Genomic DNA, 10,000 nt, shown 5'->3' on the forward strand with positions numbered 1-10,000 from the left:
GTTAATACTTCATTTAGAGAATTAACATTGCTTGTTTTCACCTTTTCGATATCAGTGAAGAATTTCACTGGAAAAGTAGATATAAGATTGCCAGGTTTTTGTCTCTCTCACCAAGGTCAGTAGCTATCGAACGCCGACGAAGGGAAATAACCCTGAAATCCGGATCCGTTCGTGCTGCAGATCATGGTGAGAGGGATATATATATATGTCTAGTTACATACATATGTACAATAGGTATATATTTGTATATACATACACACACACACACACACACACACACACACACACACACACACATACACATATATATATATATATATATATATATATATATATATATATATATTGTATATAACTTGCATCAAGCCAAACTTTCTAAGACAAATTTAGCTTTGATACAGGTTTCATATTAACTATGTCGGCGCAATAGTGTAAGGGCAGAAATCTAAATGCATTAATGCACTAAATCTATGTGCTCATAATATAGGCTTCTATATCTCAATAGACCTGTATATCATTCTCTATATCTCTATTTTGCACTATTCCAGAAAACAGATGTGAATGAGAAGATCTTAGAAAGATAGGTGAAGAAAATACAAAGAGTTTGACGTCACACAAGCGTATCTTCGAATCTTCTTCTCAAGGACATTACTAGTCATTTCTAACATCACATTTTTTAACTTTATGCTAATGATACTCCATTTCAATCTCTATATTTATCTATTTCCAGTGTTGCCAGATATCAGGGTTTAGGTTTGAGATGCTGTTTCTCATAAAATACTATACAAAATTTCACTGTGAGATATAGCTTTGTAAGTGCTTGCTTTGTAGCTTCTACATGATGGCTGGATGCGCAAACAAATTATATATATATATATATATATATATATATATATATATATATATATATATATATATATATATATATATAGTGTAGTATATTGCCACTTAAGTGTGGCTGACCCCTAGGGATGGATGTTACTGTTGCTTTTAGCCCCAGGAGGACATCTCCTCCAGCTGGCTTATCGACACACGACTGTGTCCTGTTTGCCAAGGGAAGTTATCCCTCTCACCATGATCTGCAGCACGAACGTGAGTGCTGAGGGCGAGAATTAACACGTTATATATATATATATATATATATATATATATATATATATATATACGTACATATATATAGATAGATATATATGAAGAATTTTAATATATATACACATTGTATATATATATATATATATATATATATATATATATATATATATATATATATATATATAAGCATAAATAATTTTATATAAATATAAATATTATTATACTTATTATTATTGTTACTTACTTATAATCTGCATATTTTTTGCAATCTCTTGACGAGACACACTCAGCCCTAAGGCATGTGAAGGATAAGAGATGTTGAAATATAACTGAAAGCTTGGGGAGGAGAGGGGAAGTGGTAGGGGCAGTAGAGAATATATTCATGTAATACAACATGCATTTTAACTGACAGGGATTTTCTAAGGATGTGGGCAGCACTTGTCAGCACATACTTTCGGTTTTCTCTGAGACATGGTCCTGGATTCTTCCAATTTGGGAATTTTCTTAATTGCTTTTTTATCATTTCTGTAGTTACCTTTATATCTTCTTGGACTTCTATATTGCTTAACCTATCTTGGATTTCATGCGGCCACTCCACTTCATCATTATTCTCTACAGGTTCGTCCAATATTCCTCTCCAGAATGCTTTCCTTTCTGTCTGGTATCATTGTTACGTGCATCTCTCCATCTAGTTCCTGAAAGAGCTCTTGATTTGCTTCAAATAATCTGTTTTGCCTGAACTGTTTTTTCTATTGTTATATCTTTACAGTTTTGCCAAGGTTGCTACTACTCATTGTTTCAATTCTTCCGGCATCATATTATAACCTTTATCGCTTATTCTATATGTCTTTTTCAACATTATTCTTAAGCTTTCGTTCTGCAAGGTCCCTCTTCTCAATCTGTCACCTTGTTCTAAATGTCTTTTTAACTCTGTTTCTCACAAATTCGTCTGCACTCATATGGTTCTTTACATTCTGTTTGGTCTTTCTTTTGTATCCAACTCTATCTGCAGCAACTATAGCTGCAGCCCAAATAATTTTGTTAGTTTCAGTTATATTTCTCGTCTGGAACAATCCAAGAACCGAATCTATTTTTTCGGTTTCAACCTTGAACTTGCGTCGATCAATGTACCTTAGGTTGGAGGTGCTTGATCCTGGTCTTCTCTAATATATCGGCACAGCGTCCTCACTATGCTTTGTTGGTTATCATTGCATTCCTGTAATATAGCTCTTCCTATTATTTCTGCTTCATTTGTTGAGAATGCACTTTGCTCTCTTTCTTCGCTGCCGCCTTTCATTTTTCTGTTCTTCCTGAGCACGTTATCTATCTTCTACTTTCCTTTTCATATCTTCTATTTCGATGTCTGTTAACCACCCTTTTGCTCTTATTGCTCTTGCCTGGTCGGCTAACCGTTGCTCACTTGTTTTGAAGCGTCCTATTTCATTCCATTTTGTTTTCATTCGTTGTCGGAATCCCATTCTACTGGGTTCAATCTTGATTCAGCATTCAATTACCGTTCGATTTCCCACCTTATCCCACCTTCTCTGCCTCTGGCTTTGTGTACAATCAGTCTCTGAATGACGACCGGGCCTGCGATGCACAACTACAGGGCACCTGCTGGGCGAAAGACTTCCACCTTTGGTTCCAGCTGCATTAACACCATTATTTGATACATTTGTATTAAACATTTTCACTCAACATTGACGTATGTGCTTTAAGGTATTTTTATTGAGACACCATCTGTAGTAAGATTGTCAACCAAGACTGCAGAAATCTTACTACCCATAAGTTGGGCCTGTTCCCTTCGAATTTCTGTGTGTTAGGAACCATGAATCTGATTCTCTCACTAGGAGATAGTTGAGCGTTAGTTTGTCCCGTATCTTCGTCCAAATATTGCCCCGGAGTTAAGTTCCGATTCGCAGTGCATTCGCCTTCATCCCAGGACACTCAAAGGTTGTCACCACTGTGGCTAAGGAGAAATAGCTACCCAGTTTTTAAATCAGTGTTCCTTCTCCTAGAAGGCTCCCGATTTTGTGTCTACCCGTTTTCGGATTGGCCATATATGTTCTTCTGCCCTTTGCCGGGTTTTGTTTTTAATCCTGTAGAGTGTCGAAAATCCACCCTCATCACCAATCAAGCTTAGTGGGGTGGCTGGTTTAGTCACCGACGAATCGACAGTTTCACGACGCCCCTTGTTAATCATTATAGATAATTATCAATCTGAGTAATTATTTACTTGTTCACTATTATAATTTCACTATTACAATTATAATCCCTATCTTATTATTTGTTCACTTCTATAGTTTCACAATTATTACTATACTTATAATATTACTATAAGGCTTAAGGGTCCTAGTATTGTCTCCCCTGATTTCTTTAACAAAGGATGGCAGAATTACGACTGTTGGTTTAGCTGCTGCTGATGTTGCAGCGTTAGATAGAGGAGCGGGCTTGTTGTGTCTACTAATACAGGCTACTTGATTGAATTGCTAGTTGACATTACTGGCAGTCGATTAACGGCAGGTGGGAGGGGATTTTTGAGAGTAGTAGCGATAAGTTGGAACAAGCATAGCTAAGATATCGAAATGTATACACATCTCACAGTTTTTAGAAGCTATAATATTCTATCTGTATACACCCGATCGTATTTACGATGAAGGAATTTATCTAAGGAAAATCATATCGTACTTAAGATATAAAAGTCGTTAAACATCTCAAAGTTTTAGCAAACATAGAAAGTACGAGAAAAAGCTTACACATTTTGGAGGGTAGCTGTTAAATATCCATTGGGTGAATGACTATTATTATTATTATTATTAGTAGTAGTAGTAGTAGTAGTAGTAGTAGTAGTAGTAGTAGTAGTAGTAGTAGTAGTAGTAGTAGTATCATTATTATTATTATTATTATTATTATTATTATTATTATTATTATTGTTATTATTGTCCTTGGTCCTCAACCCCTCTAGAGAAGGTATCTCAATAAAAACACCGACGGTTGTGTCACCCAACACCCAAATTCTCAGGAGTGAAAATGTTAAATACAAATATATAAAACAATGGATTGAATGAGGTTGGCGTAAGAAACTATATACGAGGGTAGGTGTGGGCTCTCGGAGCCTTGCCTAGCAACCTACCTAGTGATGGAGTCACGATAAAAATATTGGTGATCGCAACAATCTTAAAGGAGTGATGTTATCTCTAAATGAGTGATGTCACCGTTAAATGAGTGATGTCAAAACGAAAGGATAGTCACAACTGCGCTAACGAGACTGGAACTGTTAACAGTGAAGGTGTCGTGCACAGCAGGCAGGGAGTATCAAGCTCCGGTAGTTCTATATTCCTGTTTACATAACCAAACCTCAACACACACACACCTACGCACACGCATACACATGCACGCACGCACACACACCGACACACACACCGACACACACACACACACGCCGACACACACACACACGCCGACACACACACACACGTCGACACACACACACGTCGACACACACACACACACCGACACACACACACGCCGACACACACACACGCCGACACATACACACACGCCGACACACACACACACACACGCCGACACACACACGCACATGCATACACACACATAAATGCATACATATATATGTACATACGTACGCACATACTTCTAGCGACAATTTTATTGCCGTTTACCGTAAAGAAAACATTTTCAAATTGTCCGAAGGCAGTGCTTTACCATATGTCAAAACATTTTCTTCACCGTAAACTGCTGTGCAATTTGCCTTTCGAAGTTGAAATATGGTCCAAAAATATTAGAATAAACCCAAGGTTTGTTTATTTTCCATCACTGCCTCGTACTAACACATGCGAGCGAGCGCGCTCAGACACACACACACACACACACACACACACACACACACACGCACACATATTCTGTTATGTTTCTATATACCACCATTCGAATAAGAACATCATACGTTATTTTGAAATCTCACTCTTGATGAGTCCAAATGTCGTCGTCGTGATAGACAGCATCTTGAGCACTTTTGGGTCTGTTGTAATTGTTTACTTTCCAATATTGACAAAGGCCGATTTCTTCAGATAGAGAAACAGAAAGGCAAAAAGACAGATTGACATTAGAAATAAAAAAGAGAATGAAAGAAAGAGAAAGATGGACTCTGCTGCCGAGCTGCTACTCCATTTATGAATGGTAAACAAAGTTCAACTCGTTTATATTTGAACCCGGTACCCAGACAACTGAAACAAATGCTAACAGAGAAAATATAGTCGGATATATAAGTAGTCATAAAAGGAAAGCTTTGAAAAATCATATTTTAGATCGAACCTACAGAGTTCTCGACACCAGCTAATACAAACTGGAGATGAGAAACCGAAAATCTTAACCTATCCAAAAAGACTCTCTCAATACAAATGAATATTTTTTCAAAAGGCTTAAAATTTACTCTAACCCCACAGCACTGAAATACAAAACGATATTTCACAGTTCTGTAGAATACAACGCCTGACAGAGGAATTGTATGATAGAGAACACAAGGACGAATCAGCTGTAAGAAACAAGAGCAGTTATAAGCCTACGAAAAGGAAGAATAAAAATTTTAATAAATTTTGTGCTTTTTTTAATCTACCTTCCCTTACAAAGAACTTCCAAATCAAGCCCGATATCAGTCGAAATGAATGGGATATTAAACATGAACCGAAAAACGATAACGACATTATAATCAAGGAAGCAGATAAGGGAAGTCCTATAGTTATTATTGATATTGAACACTACAAAAGAGATATACTATCTATATTACAAGATATGACCCACTATGAAAGGGTAAATAATTACCAAAAATCAAAGACAATGACTAAACTGAACACACTCATTCACAGACATCAAAAAGTTTTGACAAACAAAGAATGTGACTACTTCACACATTTTGATTGCAAGACTAGCTACTTCTACGATCTCCCAAAAATCCATAAGAATCACGCTATTAAGAATGCATGTAAAGAACCAACTTCAAGTTGCATAAACATATAATATTCCACCGAACTTAAACTTAGATCAATCGTATCCTGAACTGTGAAACACACAGATTAAGCAACGTTTTATAGATATTACTGAAATCTATATTAAAATACATACCTAGTCTTGTAAGGGACGAACAGGGCCCAAAATTCATAAACAATGATACCACTTTTATATCTTTTGATAGAGTAAATCTCTGTAACACAATACCACACCAATATGGACTAGAGGCAATAAATTTCTGGCTTGAGAAATTCCCTCATGACATTCCAGACAGAATTGAAAAGAGTGTCATCACTGAAGGACTAAAGTTTACGCACGAAAACAACTTTTTTGACTTCGATGGCAATATTTACAAACAAATATCTGAGAATGCGATGGGGACAAAAGTTGCTCCGACTTACTCCAATCTAGACATGGAGGTTCAAATATATGAACAATTAGAATATGGCTTGAACTTCCTCAAATATCTGCTAAAAATCTGGAAACGTTACTTAGACGACTACCTAATTCTATGGACGCACACATTTGAACAACCTATAGATTTCAAAAATCTAATCAGCAGCATAAGCAATAATATTAACTTTACCATGGAATGCAGTAAAACTCAACTACCATTCCTGGATAAACTAGCTTTCATCGGTGTGTCTGATGCAGTGTCCTGCTAGCTTCATACTTCTATGCTGTATCTTCAATGTTACTTATGGTAGACCCTGGTATAAGTCGGCGTTTGTTGTATGACTCTTCCAGGAGACATTGAGTGCAATTCTAAGCATCCTCATATAACAACCGTCCAACTGCTTCTTCAATGCTTTAGTGATCATCCATGTTTCAGCCCCGTATAGAAGAACAGTGTCCACTGTTGCCAGAAACAACCTCACTTTCAATTTCCTTGCTAACTATGAATTCCATACCTTTCTCAATTTGTGGCATGTGATCCAGGCAAGAGCTTTCCTTGCTACGATGTCTTTTTTTTGTGACTGACTTAAACTATACTGATTCACTACTAACAGATTCTAAACAATACTTATAATATTCCCTTTAATCTAGTAAGAAGAATCTGCACAATTGTCTCAAGCCCTGCAACTCCAGGAACAATTACTACTTAAAATAAATATCCATCAATATTAATAGACAATGGAACAGAACGTGCCAAAGTAATAAATTTCGAAGAACTACGAAAAATGAAAAACGCTCCAAATACATCCAGTACCCTACCCTTTATTACAAATCAAGAAGCAAATAGGTTTACAAAATTATCTATCAGAACAACCCACTACCAAAAAAAAGACTCGGAAATGAAAGAAGCATTCGATATACACAAAATAATCAAAAGTAAAAGACAATCAAAGTCCCTCAAAAAATTCTCACAAGTGCTAAATTACTTTCTATAATTCCTACACCAAAAGTTAAAAAGTGTGGCCACCCCAATTGCAGGACTTGCATCAACCTTATTGAAGACAAAACATACAAATTCAAATCAGGATAGATTTTTACCGTAAAAAAATCACTTTACATGTTTTCCAAGGAATTTAATATACGATGTCAAATGTCAAGGATGTAATGAAGATTACACAGGTCAAACACAGCTTACACCAGTACTGGACAGATTCCACTGAGTGAACACAGACATATGAGCAAAAATAAGTTCCCCAAATTTCAAGTCATCCCATTCTACCTATGTTCAGCGAATACCACAGATGAAGCACGGATAAACAAAAAAAAATCCTTTCATACAAATGTACAAACCAAGACTTAACAAACTTTAACAGAGTACATACACAAATAACTATTCACACACAAAACTCATTCTGCTACTTAACATGAGGAACCTACACAGCTAACAACCTAAACTTTAGCCACTGGACTACATACAAACGACTCCTGTCCACTCTCCCACCAGACAGATTAATTTGGAGTGCCTTGATTGTAACTGGACATGTTCACTCAACCGTGTTGGCCTTCTTTTTAAGCGTAAAATATACTTTCATGTGACTCTAACACACGGACGTATTGAGAAACGTACAAAAGGTTATAAACTTAATCATGGGTTCATTCTCTACAAACACTTGACAGAAAATATCCAGAGCATTGATTGTTTGGACATGTTCAGTCAACCGTGTCAGGCTTAACTTACGACGCTAAACATCGTCACTTGATACTAAAACACGGACGTAGCGGGGAACCTACTAAAATTTCTAAGGCTATCTTCTACCAATCAAATCCTATTCAAAAACAAATTTGAGCCATGAACTCCCTATAAAAAAGGGCAAACTTCAAACACTAGTCAAAAGCAAGACAGCTATGACATAGGCCACGTCTTTCTATTTGAACTTTTTGAAAGACGGCTGAAGCTTTAAATATATTAATAAAAAATATTTTTACTATTCTCAGTGCATTTTCATCTTCTATTTTTTCTATGTTTCTACTCGTGAGGAATAAAATAAGTTTGTTTTCTATATATATAGAATTACTGATTAACAAACCCAAACCCTACCACAAATACACCCAAATCCCATATATAGAATCACAAAGCCCCTTAAATATGTTTGACAACAAATGCGAGAAAGTTCTCCCAAAAAGTTGACAAGGAATTGTTTCTTTAAATTTCCACACCCAAGTTAACAAAGAACTTGCTAGATCTATGAACTACAATTTATATTATTAAAAATTTCAAAAATGATAAATTAAACTGATTACAGCTACCAGTGAAATCATTCCTTTTCTTTTTCAAATATATGTACATACACACACACACACACACACACACACACACACACACACACACACACGTGTGAGTGGACAAACGAAAGAAAAAGGCACTCGAGGCAATTAGTAGGAGTACCATTAACTATTATTTAAAAACTGTTTGATTCGGGACAATACGACTTAAAATTTCGCGAGTTTCTAACAGAAACAAACCTGTCTCTTTCAGGCTCAAGATGACCAAATTCGGTAATCTAAGCCCGAAAAAGCTCTGCTAGAAGCTCGCAAACTTAAATCGCATTGTGAATCAACCTGTTTTACATAATAATAATAATAATAATAATAACCTATTATAAAATAACCACCATAGGACGGCAAGAATACCTACTTCAGAAGCAAGGAAAACTAATACAAATAGCCACAGAACAAGAGCAAAACAAAAAACTGTTTTCAGTATTTAAGGAAGCTGACAAATACAAACAAGAAATCATACTACTTAATAGAGAAGAAGAAGAAGAAGAAGAAGAAGAAGAAGAAGAAGAAGAAGAAGAAGAAGAAGAAGAAGAAGAAGAAAAGCTAAAAAACAAATGAAATCCAAACTAAAATTAGAACAGCAACGGACCATGATAAAACGATGGCAAGAAAAGCCCCTTCATGGGCTAAGCTAAATGCAAAAGAAATAGACAGAGAAAAATCCCAGCAATGGTTGAGATACTCAGGACTCAAAGCAGAGACTGAAGGATTTTTAATTGCTGCACAAGACCAAAGCCTCCCCACAAGAAATTACCAAAAACATATAATGAAAAGAAACATAACAAGTAACTGCAGAATATGTGGCGATGGACAAGAAACAATAAATCATATTATTTCTGGCTGCCCAGTCCTGGCTAAGAAGGAATATATTCACAGACACGACAGAGCTGGAGCCTATAAACACTGGAAGCTATGCCAACACTATGGAATAACAAAAGAAAAAAGATGGTATAAACACACGCCAGAAAAGGTCACAGAAAACGAGAAAGCAACCATACTCTGGGATATGCCAATACACACAGATAGAGAAATTAAGGCCAATAGGCCAGATATAGTTGTCAGAGACCATGAAGGAGAAAAATGCTTTCTAATTGATGTATCAATACCAGCAGATGACAACGTTTCCCTAAAAGAAATGGAGAAA

At 36.1% G+C, this 10,000-nt stretch overlaps 1 protein-coding gene across 1 annotated transcript in view; it reads left to right on the plus strand.

Moving 5' to 3' along the window:
• Window positions 1-10,000, plus strand: part of LOC106871154 (SCY1-like protein 2) — a 726,002-nt gene that overhangs the window by 238,191 nt on the left and 477,811 nt on the right. The window lies entirely within an intron of this gene.

This window comes from Octopus bimaculoides, chromosome 23 (assembly GCF_046866305.1).
Source record: "Octopus bimaculoides isolate indiv1 chromosome 23, ASM4686630v1, whole genome shotgun sequence".
NCBI classification, from domain to species: domain Eukaryota; kingdom Metazoa; phylum Mollusca; class Cephalopoda; order Octopoda; family Octopodidae; genus Octopus; species Octopus bimaculoides.